This window comes from Salvelinus namaycush, chromosome 34 (genome assembly GCF_016432855.1).
Source record: "Salvelinus namaycush isolate Seneca chromosome 34, SaNama_1.0, whole genome shotgun sequence".
In the NCBI taxonomy this organism is placed as follows: Eukaryota; Metazoa; Chordata; class Actinopteri; order Salmoniformes; family Salmonidae; genus Salvelinus; species Salvelinus namaycush.
The window spans coordinates 41333988-41348906 of record NC_052340.1 but is presented as its reverse complement, the minus strand read 5'-3'; the positions used below and the strand labels follow the sequence as shown (position 1 = coordinate 41348906).

General features: G+C 47.9%; 1 protein-coding gene across 1 annotated transcript in view; it reads left to right on the top strand.

Annotated features, from left to right (window-relative positions):
- The window catches only part of ryr1b (ryanodine receptor 1b (skeletal)), a 261073-nt gene that overhangs the window by 3864 nt on the left and 242290 nt on the right, over positions 1-14919 (top strand). The window lies entirely within an intron of this gene.

Sequence of the window (14919 nt, the reverse complement as noted above, 5' to 3'; positions counted from 1 at the left end):
CTCCCCTCCCCTCCTCCCCTCACCTCCTCTCCTCCCCTCCTCTCCTCTCCTCCCCTCTTCTCCTCTCCTCCCCTCACCTCCTCTCCTCTCCTCTCCTCTCCTCTCCTCTCCTCTCCTCTCCTCTCCTCTCCTCTCCTCTCCTCTCCTCTCCTCTCCTCTCCTCTCCTCACATCCTCTCCCTACCTCCTGAGAGAATATTCTCAGCCCACAGGTTGTCCTAGTGAATTCATGAAATAGTGCTGTAAAAAGTTACCATTCACATCCCAGTCCTTTCTCCAGCCCTTCCCCCCCAACCCGTCTCTTACCACTATAAAACTGTGTTGACAGCCCCCAAAATCCGTCCCTTACCCCTCTAAAACAATGTTGTCAGCCCCCAAAATCCGTCTCTTACCCCTATAAAACTGTGTTGACAGCCCCCAAAATCCGTCCCTTACCCCTCTATAACAGTGTTGTCAGCCCTCCCAACCCGTCTCTTACCCCTCTAAAACAGTGTTGTCAGCCCCTCCCCAACAACCCGTCCCCTACCCCTCTAAAACAGTGTTGTCAGCCCCCCCAACCCGTCCCTTACCCCTCTAAAACAGTGTTGTCAGCCCCCCCAACCCGTCCCTTACCCCTCTAAAACAGTGTTGTCAGCCCCCCCAACCCGTCCCTTACCCCTCTAAAACAGTGTTGTCAGCCCCTCCCAACCCGTCCCTTACCCCTCTAAAACAGTGTTGTCAGCCCTTCCCCCCCAACCCGTCTCTTACCACTATAAAACTGTGTTGACAGCCCCCAAAATCCGTCCCTTACCCCTCTAAAACAATGTTGTCAGCCCCCCAAACCCGTCCCTTACCCCTATAAAACTGTGTTGACAGCCCCCAAAATCCGTCCCTTACCCCTCTATAACAGTGTTGACAGCCCTCCCAACCCGTCTCTTACCCCTCTAAAACAGTGTTGTCAGCCCCCCCAACCCGTCCCTTACCCCTCTAAAACAGTGTTGTCAGCCCCCCCCAACATTTCCCTTACCCCTCTAAAACAGTGTTGTCAGCCCCTCCAACCCGTCCCTTACCCCTCTAAAACAGTGTTGTCAGCCCCTCCCCCCCAACCCGTCCCTTACCCCTCTAAAACAGTGTTGTCAGCACCTCCCAACCCGTCCCTTACCCCTCTAAAACAGTGTTGTCAGCCCCCCCCCAACCCCTCCCTTACCCCTCTAAAACAGTGTTGTCAGCCCCCCCTAACCCGTCCCTTACCCCTCTAAAACAGTGTTGTCAGCCCCCCCAACCCGTCCCTTACCCCTCTAAAACAGTGTTGTCAGCCCCCCCAACCCGTCCCTTACCCCTCTAAAACAGTGTTGTCAGCCCCCCCAACCCGTCCCTTACCCCTCTAAAACAGTGTTGTCAGCCTTCCCAACCGGTCCCTACCCCTCTAAAACAGTGTTGTCAGCCCCCCCCAACCTGTCCCTTACATACCTTAAGGGAAGTCTGGGACGGGAGCCGTATGGTTAGTGAAGAAAGTCCCATTGCAAATGTACGGTCCCTTACCTGACGTCTTAATACGTCGCAGAAAATCGCGGACGGCGTCGGGCCGTGGGCGGCGGAGAGCTCTTTCAGGAAGTCACTCAAAAAAACGTTTCGGAATTTCGGTTTCCGTTTTATAAAAATGACACATTTTTGACTTTTTTCTGCATTCTCGAAAATTCCCACAAGAGGGAAAATAAATCATATTGCAGGCGCACGAGCACGTGGCAAACGAGCGCGGCCTTTTCTCCTAAACTGAAAATATTTCGAAGACGAAACTCGGCGAGCGTAGGTTTGGAGTAATGGGCAGTTGGCCCCGAACAAGATGGCGTCGAGACCTCGGCGCTTTTTGAGTTATGGCCATTTTTCTGGGATTAAAGGGTTAAAACGCAAGTAGGGTGCTAATTTGACCGCTTCATGTCAAAGTACATAAGCATACGGTGTCAGGAAAAAAAAAAACAGCCATTTATCTATCGTAATTTAAGAGAAATCGTACATTGACCGTTTGGTGATGTTCACAAAGAGGATTTTTTTTTTCAAAAAAATCACAGATCCAGTTGCAGTGTGTTCAGACGTACATTTTTAAAGTGGGTCTCGAAGCTCTGCGAGAATCCTGTGATTTTATATGATTTTATGAAATAACACACACTCATTTAACCCTCTTTAAATAAGTCAGTTCTTAACATAAAGACTTAAAACTCAATATTATATAAGAGCCTACACCAAGGAGGGTATGTGTTCAATTTCAGCTTCCTATGTCAACTGGAAGTACCTTAAAATGGTGCCACAGGGTCAGGTTTGAAGGGTAATAAAGGTCAGATCTTTTCAAAACTTCACTTGTGTGATTAGACAACCCTCATGAACTGTAATCAGTCATTTTTCCCAACAGATGTCAAAGAAAATCTCTCTCACACAATCACACACACACAAAAAGGAAAGATGGAGTAAAAAAGTACGGTGCTTAACGACACACAAAGCCCACAATGGCATTACTATTATCTCTAGGCCGTGCCGAGTTCAACGAGATGCCCCGCTTGACCGTAGCTCGCTCGGTTTGAGCACAGCGACCGTTACAAGAGAACGGACACAAATGACCTTTTGACCTCAATGTCAATTTCATTTGCTTTTGGGACACAGAGAGAGAACCGTTAAGGTTAGAAACACAATTTCACCTCAGGAGTGTTCTTAAGGTCCTCCCGATCTGTGCAAGCCTAACCCTGACCTTGTGGCATTAACCCTTCACAGTTAAAAGAAGGTGTTTACATCAAATAGTTTACAATGAAATGTCTCCCCATTGGAATACATTGACTGCACCTCTAAATTCAACCTAAAGCCTATGTGGGTTATGATTGTCTTATGAACCTGTCTTTGATGTCAGTCCATCAGGCCACCATGAGGTCTACCTGTGTCGATTCTAAGCTTCCTGGAGCAACCGGAAGTGGTTAAATCACCCTAAAAGTGTTTGCCATACCCAACCTGCAGTTTGAGAGAAATAGTGCATTCAACCCTATGTAAATCAGTCAATTTTTAACATACAGACTTAAAACTCAGGATTCTGTAACAGCCTACTCCAGTGATGATATGTGTTTATTTATAGCTTCCTGTGACAACCGGAAGTGCCATAACTGGTGTCAAATGGGCTGTTTCGAAGGGTTAAAAATGTCAAATCTTTCCAAAACTTCATATATGTGAATAGACAACCCTCCTGAACTGTAAATCAGTTCTTGATCCCATCAGATTTCAACAACAAAAAAATACACACCGACACAGAAATGATGGAGGGACACACTGAGGGGCTAAGAGGCAGACAGTGCCTGCAGTAGTTACTTTTGTTCCAACTTTTAAAGAACCGTCAGACCTAGAGTTCTGAAAATTTACAAACCTGTTCTAGACCTCAGGTCGATTGTGCACGGTGAATTATATGACTCTAGAAGGTTCTCGGATCGATAAAAAGCCTCGTGTATTTGCCATGTTTTCAATTCATTTTGACCTCAACGAAACGGACGACCTTTAGAAAAGTCCCAGAGTCTCAAGACTAGGTGCGTTGAAACCGGCTCGGCCCATAGAGACAGACCCCAACGAGCCTGTTTGATTGCTCATTCAAGGACCCCGTAGCAAGGCAATGAAAAAAGTGGAATTTCAGCACCAATTAGGGTTTTGCTCGGGCACCGAATGACCTATCGAGCCGAAACTTGGGATTCGAGGTCGCTTCACATAGGGCTAAACATAATGTGTGAACTGGACCCGCAGCTAGAACATAACTACGTATTATTTGTTTTATTATGGTTTAAATAGAAGGCGCTGTGAATTTTGGGCCTGCTCTGAAATATGTTATAGTTGGCATCTAAAGGAGTTGGAAAAAGTGAGTTTGGAGTCAGATGGTATCAGTTTGGTGTCTGAAAATATCTATTTGACTGATGGACACTGACTTGCTCGTTGACTTTTGTACATTTGCAATATGTTTCAACGGGGAGGTACCATGAGGAAAAAGCGACATGATGAAATTTCACGAAACGAGCGATGGAGAGGAACCACTATCACTGCCCGGCCATCCTGAGGTCATCAGACCGTTGACTTTTGCATTTCTAAAGTATTTAAGAGAATGTACGTTACATTTGCAATATGATTCAACATCACATCATATTGCAAATGCACGTTAGATTTGCAATATGATGTGATGTTGAATCATATTGCAAATGTAACGTGCATTCTTTAAATACTTTAGAAATACAAAAGTCAACGTCCTGATGACCTCAGGATGGCCGGGCAGTGATAGTGGTTCCTCTCCATCGCTCGTTGCGTGAAATTTCATCATGTCGATTTTGGTGATGGTACCCCCGCGTTGAAACATATTGCAAATGTACAAAAGTCGACTAGCAAGTCAACTAGCAAGTGTCAACAAAAGTCAACTAGCAAGTGTCCATCAGTCAATTGGATATTTTCAGACACCAAACTGATACCATCTGACTCCAAACTCACTTTTTACAACTCCTTTAGAAGCCAACTATCACATATTTCAGAGCAGGCCCAAAATTCACAGCGCCTTCCATGAATGCACCAAAATAGCATTCTGAAATCACCACTAAAATGACATTGCCATATTCTCCAGGCCGTGCCGAGTTCAACGGGATGCCCCGCTTGACCGTAGCTCGCTCGGTCTGAGCGCAGCGACCGTTACAAGAGAACGGACACGAATGACCTTTTGACCTCAATGTCAATTTCATTTGCTTTTGGGAGACAGAGAGAGAACCGTTAAGGTTAGAAGCACAATTTCACCTCAGGAACAATCCTAAGGTCCTCCCGATCTGTGCAAGCCTAACCTTGACCTTGTGGCATTAACCCTTCACAGTTAAAAGAAGGCGTTTACATCAAACATTTTACAATGACATTTCGCCCCATAGGAATACATTGACTGCTCCTCTAAATTCAACCTGAAGCCTATGTGGGTTATGAATGTCTTATGAACCTGTCTTTGATAACAATCCATCAGGCTACTATGAGGTCTACCTGTGTTGATTTTAAGCTACCTGGAGCAACCGGAAGTGGTTAAAATCACCCTAAAAAGTGTCCAGATATACATGACTTGCAATTTTGAAAATCACTGCATTCAACCCTATGTAGATCAGTCAATTCTTAACGTATAGACTTAAAACTCAGGATTCTGTAACAGCATACCCCAGTCAAGATATGTGTTTACCTATAGCTTCCTGTGCCAACCGGAAGTGCCTTAAAATGGTGTCATGGTGCTGTTTCGAAGGGTTAAAAAGGTCAGAACTTTTCAAAACTTCATTTGTGTGATTAGACAAGCCTCATGAACTGTAAATCAGTCATTTCTCTAAGCAGATGTCAAAGGAAAGCTCTCTCTCACACAAAAACACACACACAAAGCAAGGATGGAGTGAAAAAGTACGGTGATTAAAGACACACAAAGCCGGCAATGGCATTCCCATTATCCCTAGGCCGTGCCGAGTTCAACGAGATGCCCCGCTTGACCGTAGCTCACTCGGTCTGAGAGCAGCGACCGTTACAAGAGAACGGACACGAATGACCTTTTGACCTCAATGTCAATTTTATTTGCTTTTGGGAGACAGAGAGAGAACCGTTAAGGTTAGAAACACAATTTCACCTCAGGAATATTCTTAAGGACCTCCCGATCTGTGCAAGCCTAACCTTGACCTTGTGGCATTAACCCTTGACAGTTAAAAGAAGGTGTTTACATCAAACAGTTGACAATGACATTTCGCCCCATAGGAATACATTGAGTGCACCTCTAAATTCAACCTGAAGCCTATGTGGGTTATGAATGTCTTATGAACCTGTCTTTGATGTCAGTCCATCAGGCCACCATGAGGTCTACCTGTGTCGATTCTAAGCTTCCTGGAGCAACCGGAAGTGGTTAAAATCACCCTAAAAGTGTTTGCAATAAGCACCATGCAATTTGAGAGAAATAGTGCATTCAGCCCTATGTAAATCAGTCAATTTTTAACATATAGACTTAAAACTCAGGATTCTGTAACAGCATACTCCAGTGAGTATATGTCTTTACTTTCAGCTTCCTGTGCCAACCGGAAGTGCCATAATTGGTGTCAAATGGGCTGTTTTGAAGGGTTAAAAATGTCAAATCTTTCCAAAACTTCATAATTGTGATTAGGCAACCCTCCTGAACTGTAAATCAGTCATTAGTCCCATCAGATTTCAAAGAAAAATTTACACACCCAAACAGAAATGATGGAGGGACACACTGAGGGGCTAAGAGGCAGACAGTGCCTGTGGTAGTTACTTTTGTTCCCACTTTTAAAGAACCGTCAGACCTAGAGTTCTGAAACTTTGGAAACCTATTCTAGACCTCAGGTTGATTGTGCACGGTGAGTTATGTGGCTCTAGAAGGTTCTCAGACCGATAAACAGCCTCGTGTATTTGCAGTGTTTTCAATTCATTTTCAGCTCAACGAAACTGACGACATTTAGAAAAGTCCCAGAGTCTCAAGACTAGGTGCATTGAAACCGGCTCGGCCCATAGAGACAGACCCCAACGAGCCTGTTTGATTGCTCATTCAAGGACCTCGTAGCAAGGCAATGAAAAAAGTGGATTTTCAGCACCAATTAGCGTTTTGCTCGGACACCGAATGACCTATCGAGCCGAAACTTGGGATTCCAGGTCGCCTCACATAGGGCTAAACATAATGTGAATATTGGACCCGCAGCTAGAACATAACTACGTATTATTTGTTTTATTATGGTTTAAATGGAAGGCGCTGTGAATTTTGGGCCTGCTCTGAAATATGTGATAGTTGGCTTCTAAAGGAGTTGGTAAAAGTGAGTTTGGTGTCAGATGGTATCAGTTTGGTGTCTGAATATATCTAATTGACTGATGGACACCGACTTGCTACTTGACTTTTGTACATTTGCAATATGTTTCAACGGGGGGGTACCATCACAAAAAGCGACATGATGAAATTTAACACAACGAGCGATGGAGAGGAACCACTATCACTGCCCGGCCATCCTGAGGTCATCAGACCGTTGACTTTTGCATTTCTAAAGTATTTAAGAGAATGTACGTTACATTTGCAATATGATTCAACATCACATCATATTGCAAATGCACGTTAGATTTGCAATATGATTCAACACATCATATTGCAAATGTAACAGTGTGTGTTATGTTTGCAATATGATTCAACACATCATATTGCAAACGTAACAGTGTGTGTTATGTTTGCAATATGATTCAACACATCATATTGCAAATGTAACAGTGTGTGTTATGTTTGCAATATGATCCAACACATCATATTGCAAATATAACAGTGTGTGTTTGCAATATGATTCAACAGTGTGTTATGTTTGCAATATGATGTGGTGTTTTTCACTGTTGAATCATATGCAAATGTAACGTGCATTCTTTAAATAAACCCTATGTGGGTTATGAATGTCTTATGAACCTGTCTTCAATGACAATCCATCAAGCCACTATGAGGTCTACCTGTGTTGATTCTAAGCTTCCTGGAGCAACCGGAAGTGATAAAATCACCCTAAAAGTGTTTTACCCAACCAGCAGTTTGTGATATATAGTGCATTCAACCCTGTGTAAATCAGTCAGTTCTTAACGTATAGACTTAAAACTCAGGATTCTGTAAAAGCATACCCCGATCAGGATAGGTGTTTACTTATAGCTTCCTGTGCCAACCGGAAGTGCCTTAAAATGGGGTCATAGGTGCTGTTTCAAAGGGTTAAAAAAGTCAGATCTTTCCAAAACTTTAAGTGTGTGATTAGGCAACCCTCATGAAGTGTAAATCAGTCATTTCTCTAAACAGATGTCAAAGAAAAGCTCACACACACACACACAAGTCCAAACTGTTCGTGCACCTGGTATTTTTTTGGGGTTACCAGGTGCCATGTTTCAAGATGGTTGAAATTGCGTTTAGGGGCATCCAGACCTCCATACCCGCTCTGGGAGCACTATTCTACGGCCAAAAATCAATGGGTGCTGGCCTGAGTGATTTATGGAGGTTTGGGGGGTGATACGTTTTTTCTAATTTATTCACATTTTTGACTTCGTATTAAATCAGATTGCAAATGCACAAAACATATTCCTTAAGTACAAGTAAACATTTATAAAAAATTATGATAGTAAAATGTGACTAAAGTATTTTCATACAGTTCTTATATATGTGTAATTGACGTAAAAATCGAAAGAATTTCAAAAAACGGTCCAGAAAGCACTTTTTTAAATGGAATATACGTTTTTTCCACATTTTTAACATTTTTGACTTGTAACTTTTGACTTTTGACTTTTGACTTCCTATGAAATCACATTCCAAATGCATAAAACATATTCCTTAAGTACAAGTAAACATTTATAAAAAATGATGACAGTAAAATGTGACTAAAGTATTTTCATACAGTTCTTATACATGTGTAATTGACATAAAAATCGAAAGAATTTCAAAAAACGGTTCAGAAAGCACTTTTTTAAAGGGGGTGATACATTTTTTCCAAATATTTGACATTTTTGACTTTTGACTTTTGACTTCCTATGAAATCACATTCCAAATGCACAAAACATATTCCTTAAGTCCAAATAAAAATGTCCAAAAAATTATGTTAATAAAATTTGACAAAAGTATTTTCATACAGTTCTTACACATGTGTAATTGACATAAAAATCGAAAGAATTTCGAAAAACGGTCCAGAAAGCACTTTTTTAAAGGGGGTGATACGTTTTTTCCAAATTTTTGACATTTTTGACTTTTGACTTTTGACTTCCTAAGAAATCACATTCCAAATGCACAAAACATATTCCTTAAGTCCAAATAAAAATGTAAAAAAAATTATGTTAATAAAATTTGACAAAAGTATTTTCCATACAGTTCTTACACATGTGTAATTGACATAAAAATCGAAAGAATTTCGAAAAACGGTCCAGAAAGCACTTTTTTAAGGGGGTGATAAGTTTTTGCCAAAACTTTCAATATTTCAAAATTTCAAAATATGACTCTTGGGTCTTGACTTGCGTTACAGTAAGCCTATGAAAAATTAAGATGGAACACACTCGCCCACTATAGGATTTTTGGGGTGTTACACAGCTCATTTACAATATGGCATTTGTCATCAACTTTGGACGAAACAGCGCCGGATGTAATATGAAATCCCACACAATCCCATCGTGTATATGGTCCGCTCGGTGCCAATAAGTTGCCATGTTATTTTGTACAATTGGGGGGGGACTTCCCTTACCCCTCTAAAACAGTGTTGTCAGCCCCCCCAACCCGTCCCTTACCCCTCTAAAACAGTGTTGTCAGCCCCCCCAACCCGTCCCTTACCCCTCTAAAACAGTGTTGTCAGCCCCCACGCCGTCCCTTACCCCTCTAAAACAGTGTTGTCAGCCCCCCCCCAACCCATCCCTTACCCCTCTAAAACAGTGTTGTCAGTCCCCCCCAACCCGTCCCTTACCCCTCTAAAACAGTGTTGTCAGCCCCCCCAACCCGTCCCTTACCCCTCTAAAACAGTGTTGTCAGCCCCCCCAACCCGTCCCTTACCCCTCTAAAACAGTGTTGTCAGCCCCCCCAACCCGTCCCTTACCCCTCTAAAACAGTGTTGTCAGCCCCCCCCCAACCCGTCCCTTACCCCTCTAAAACAGTGTTGTCAGCCCCCCCAACCCGTCCCTTACCCCTCTAAAACAGTGTTGTCAGCCCTCCCAACCGGTCCCTTACCCCTCTAAAACAGTGTTGTCAGCCCCCCCAACCCGTCCCTTACCCCTCTAAAACAGTGTTGTCAGCCCCCCCCAACCTGTCCCTTACCCCTCTAAAACAGTGTTGTCAGCCCCCCCAACCCGTCCCTTACCCCTCTAAAACAGTGTTGTCAGCCCCCCCAAGCCGTCCCTTACCCCTCTAAAACAGTGTTGTCAGCCCCCCACGCCGTCCCTTACCCCTCTAAAACAGTGATGTCAGCCCCCCCCCCCAACCCGTCCCTTACCCCTCTAAAACAGTGTTGTCAGCCCCCCCAACCCTTCCCTTACCCCTCTAAAACAGTGTTGTCAGCCCCCCCAACCCGTCTCTTACCCCTCTAAAACAGTGTTGTCAGCCCCCCCCCCAACCCGTCCCTTACCCCTCTAAAACAGTGTTGTCAGCCCCCCAACCCGTCCCTTACCCCTCTAAAACAGTGTTGTCAGCCCCCCCAACCCGTCTCTTACCCCTCTAAAACAGTGTTGTCAGCCCCCCCCCCCCAACCCGTCCCTTACCCCTCTAAAACAGTGTTGTCAGCCCCCCCAACCCGTCTCTTACCCCTCTAAAACAGTGTTGTCAGCCCCCCCCCCCAACCCATCCCTTACCCCTCTAAAACAGTGTTGTCAGCCTCCCCCCAACCCGTCCCTTACCCCTCTAAAACAGTGTTGTCAGCCCCCCAACCCATCTCTTACCCCTCTAAAACAGTGTTGTCAGCCCCCCCAACCCGTCCCTTACCCCTCTAAAACAGTGTTGTCAGCCCCCCCAACCCGTCCCTTACCCCTCTAAAACAGTGTTGTCAGCCCCCCCAACCCGTCCCTTACCCCTCTAAAACAGTGTTGTCAGCCCCCCCAACCCGTCCCTTACCCCTCTAAAACAGTGTTGTCAGCCCCCCCAACCCGTCCCTTACCCCTCTAAAACAGTGTTGTCAGCCCCCCCAACCCGTCCCTTACCCCTCTAAAACAGTGTTGTCAGCCCCTCCCAACCCGTCCCTTACCCCTCTAAAACAGTGTTGTCAGCCCTTCCCCCCCAACCCGTCTCTTACCACTATAAAACTGTGTTGACAGCCCCCAAAATCCGTCCCTTACCCCTCTAAAACAATGTTGTCAGCCCCCAAAATCCGTCTCTTACCCCTATAAAACTGTGTTGACAGCCCCCAAAATCCGTCCCTTACCCCTCTATAACAGTGTTGTCAGCCCCTCCCAACCCGTCTCTTACCCCTCTAAAACAGTGTTGTCAGCCCCCCCCCAACCTGTCCCTTACCCCTCTAAAACAGTGTTGTCAGCCCCTCCAACCCGTCCCTTACCCCTCTAAAACAGTGTTGTCAGCCCCTCCCCCCCAACCCGTCCCTTACCCCTCTAAAACAGTGTTGTCAGCCCCTCCCAACCCGTCCTATACCCCTCTAAAACAGTGTTGTCAGCCCCCCCCCAACCCGTCCCTTACCCCTCTAAAAACAGTGTTGTCAGCCCCCCAACCCCGTCCCTTACCCCTCTAAAACAGTGTTGTCAGCCCCCCCAACCCGTCCCTTACCCCTCTAAAACAGTGTTGTCAGCCCCCCCCAACCCGTCCCTTACCCCTCTAAAACAGTGTTGTCAGCCCCCCCAACCCGTCCCTTACCCCTCTAAAACAGTGTTGTCAGCCCCCCCCCAAGCCGTCCCTTACCCCTCTAAAACAGTGTTGTCAGCCCCCCACGCCGTCCCTTACCCCTCTAAAACAGTGATGTCAGCCCCCCCCCCCAACCCGTCCCTTACCCCTCTAAAACAGTGTTGTCAGCCCCCCCAACCCTTCCCTTACCCCTCTAAAACAGTGTTGTCAGCCCCCCCAACCCGTCTCTTACCCCTCTAAAACAGTGTTGTCAGCCCCCCCCCAACCCGTCCCTTACCCCTCTAAAACAGTGTTGTCAGCCCCCCAACCCGTCCCTTACCCCTCTAAAACAGTGTTGTCAGCCCCCCCAACCCGTCTCTTACCCCTCTAAAACAGTGTTGTCAGCCCCCCCCCCCAACCCGTCCCTTACCCCTCTAAAACAGTGTTGTCAGCCCCCCAACCCGTCTCTTACCCCTCTAAAACAGTGTTGTCAGCCCCCCCCCCCAACCCATCCCTTACCCCTCTAAAACAGTGTTGTCAGCCTCCCCCCAACCCGTCCCTTACCCCTCTAAAACAGTGTTGTCAGCCCCCCCAACCCATCTCTTACCCCTCTAAAACAGTGTTGTCAGCCCCCCCAACCCGTCCCTTACCCCTCTAAAACAGTGTTGTCAGCCCCCCCAACCCGTCCCTTACCCCTCTAAAACAGTGTTGTCAGCCCCCCCAACCCGTCCCTTACCCCTCTAAAACAGTGTTGTCAGCCCCCCCAACCCGTCCCTTACCCCTCTAAAACAGTGTTGTCAGCCCCCCCAACCCGTCCCTTACCCCTCTAAAACAGTGTTGTCAGCCCCCCCAACCCGTCCCTTACCCCTCTAAAACAGTGTTGTCAGCCCCCCCAACCCGTCCCTTACCCCTCTAAAACAGTGTTGTCAGCCCCTCCCAACCCGTCCCTTACCCCTCTAAAACAGTGTTGTCAGCCCTTCCCCCCCAACCCGTCTCTTACCACTATAAAACTGTGTTGACAGCCCCCAAAATCCGTCCCTTACCCCTCTAAAACAATGTTGTCAGCCCCCAAAATCCGTCTCTTACCCCTATAAAACTGTGTTGACAGCCCCCAAAATCCGTCCCTTACCCCTCTATAACAGTGTTGTCAGCCCCTCCCAACCCGTCTCTTACCCCTCTAAAACAGTGTTGTCAGCCCCCCCCCAACCTGTCCCTTACCCCTCTAAAACAGTGTTGTCAGCCCCCCCAACCCGTCCCTTACCCCTCTAAAACAGTGTTGTCAGCCCCCCCCAACCCGTCCCTTACCCCTCTAAAACAGTGTTGTCAGCCCCCCCCAACCCGTCCCTTACCCCTCTAAAAAAGTGTTGTCAGCCCTCCCAACCCGTCCCTTACCCCTCTAAAACAGTGTTGTCAGCCCCCCCCAACCCGTCCCTTACCCCTCTAAAAAAGTGTTGTCAGCCTTCCCAACCCGTCCCTTACCCCTCTAAAACAGTGTTGTCAGCCCCCCCAACCCGTCCCTTACCCCTCTAAAACAGTGTTGTCAGCCCCCCCCCCAACCCGTCCCTTACCCCTCTAAAACAGTGTTGTCAGCCCTCCCAACCGGTCCCTTACCCCTCTAAAACAGTGTTGTCAGCCCCCCCAACCCGTCCCTTACCACTCTAAAACAGTGTTGTCAGCCCCCAACCCGTCCCTTACCCCTCTAAAACAGTGTTGTCAGCCCCCCAACCCGTCCCTTACCCCTCTAAAACAGTGTTGTCAGCCCCCCCAACCCGTCCCTTACCCTTCTAAAACAGTGTTGTCAGCCCCCCCAACCCGTCCCTTACCCCTCTAAAACAGTGTTGTCAGCCCCCCCAACCCATCTCTTACCCCTCTAAAACAGTGTTGTCAGCCCCCCCAACCCATCTCTTACCCCTCTAAAACAGTGTTGTCAGCCCCCCCAACCCGTCCCTTACCCTTCTAAAACAGTGTTGTCAGCCCCCCCAACCTGTCCCTTACCCCTCTAAAACAGTGTTGTCAGCCCCCCCAACCCATCTCTTACCCCTCTAAAACAGTGTTGTCAGCCCCCCCAACCCGTCCCTTACCCCTCTAAAACAGTGTTGTCAGCCCCCCAACCCGTCCCTTACCCCTCTAAAACAGTGTTGTCAGCCCTCCCAACCGGTCCCTTACCCCTCTAAAACAGTGTTGTCAGCCCCCCCAACCCGTCCCTTACCCCTATAAAACAGTGTTGTCAGCCCCCCCCCAACCTGTCCCTTACCCCTCTAAAACAGTGTTGTCAGCCCCTCCTAACCCGTCCCTTACCCCTCTAAAACAGTGTTGTCAGCCCCCCCCCCAACCCGTCCCTTACCCCTCTAAAACAGTGTTGTCAGCCCCCCCCCCAACCCGTCCCTTACCCCTCTAAAACAGTGTTGTCAGCCCCCCCCCCAACCCGTCCCTTACCCCTCTAAAACAGTGTTGTCAGCCCCCCCAACCCGTCCCTTACACCTCTAAAACAGTGTTGTCAGCCCCCCCCCAACCTGTCCCTTACCCCTCTAAAACAGTGTTGTCAGCCCCCCCCCAAGCCGTCCCTTACCCCTCTAAAACAGTGTTGTCAGCCCCCACGCCGTCCCTTAGCCCTCTAAAACAGTGATGTCAGCCCCCCCCCCCAACCCGTCCCTTACCCCTCTAAAACAGTGTTGTCAGCCCCCCCAACCCGTCCCTTACCCCTCTAAAACAGTGTTGTCAGCCCCCCCAACCCGTCTCTTACCCCTCTAAAACAGTGTTGTCAGCCCCCCCCCCAACCCGTCCCTTACCCCTCTAAAACAGTGTTGTCAGCCCCCCCAACCCGTCCCTTACCCCTCTAAAACAGTGTTGTCAGCCCCCCCAACCCATCTCTTACCCCTCTAAAACAGTGTTGTCAGCCCCCCCCCCCCAACCCGTCCCTTACCCCTCTAAAACAGTGTTGTCAGCCCCCCCAACCCGTCTCTTACCCCTCTAAAACAGTGTTGTCAGCCCCCCAACCCGTCTCTTACCCCTCTAAAACAGTGTTGTCAGCCCCCCCCCCCCCCCCAACCCGTCCCTTACCCCTCTAAAACAGTGTTGTCAGCCCCCCCAACCCGTCTCTTACCCCTCTAAAACAGTGTTGTCAGCCCCCCCCAACCCGTCTCTTACCCCTCTAAAACAGTGTTGTCAGCCCCTCCCAACCCGTCCCTTACCCCTCTAAAACAGTGTTGTCAGCCCCTCCCAACCTGTCCCTTACCCCTCTAAAACAGTGTTGCCAGCCCCTCCCAACCCGTCCCTTACCCCTCTAAAACAGTGTTGTCAGCCCCCCCCAAGCCGTCCCTTACCCCTCTAAAACAGTGTTGTCAGCCCCCCACGCCGTCCTTTACCCCTCTAAAACAGTGATGTCAGTCCCCCCCCCAACCCGTCCCTTACCCCTCTAAAACAGTGTTGTCAGCCCCCCCAACCCGTCCCTTACCCCTCTAAAACAGTGTTGTCAGCCCCCCCAACCCGTCTCTTACCCCTCTAAAACAGTGTTGTCAGCCCCTCCCAACCCGTCCCTTACCCCTCTAAAACAGTGTTGTCAGCCCCCCCCAAGCCGTCCCTTACCCCTCTAAAACAGTGTTGTCAGCCCCCCAC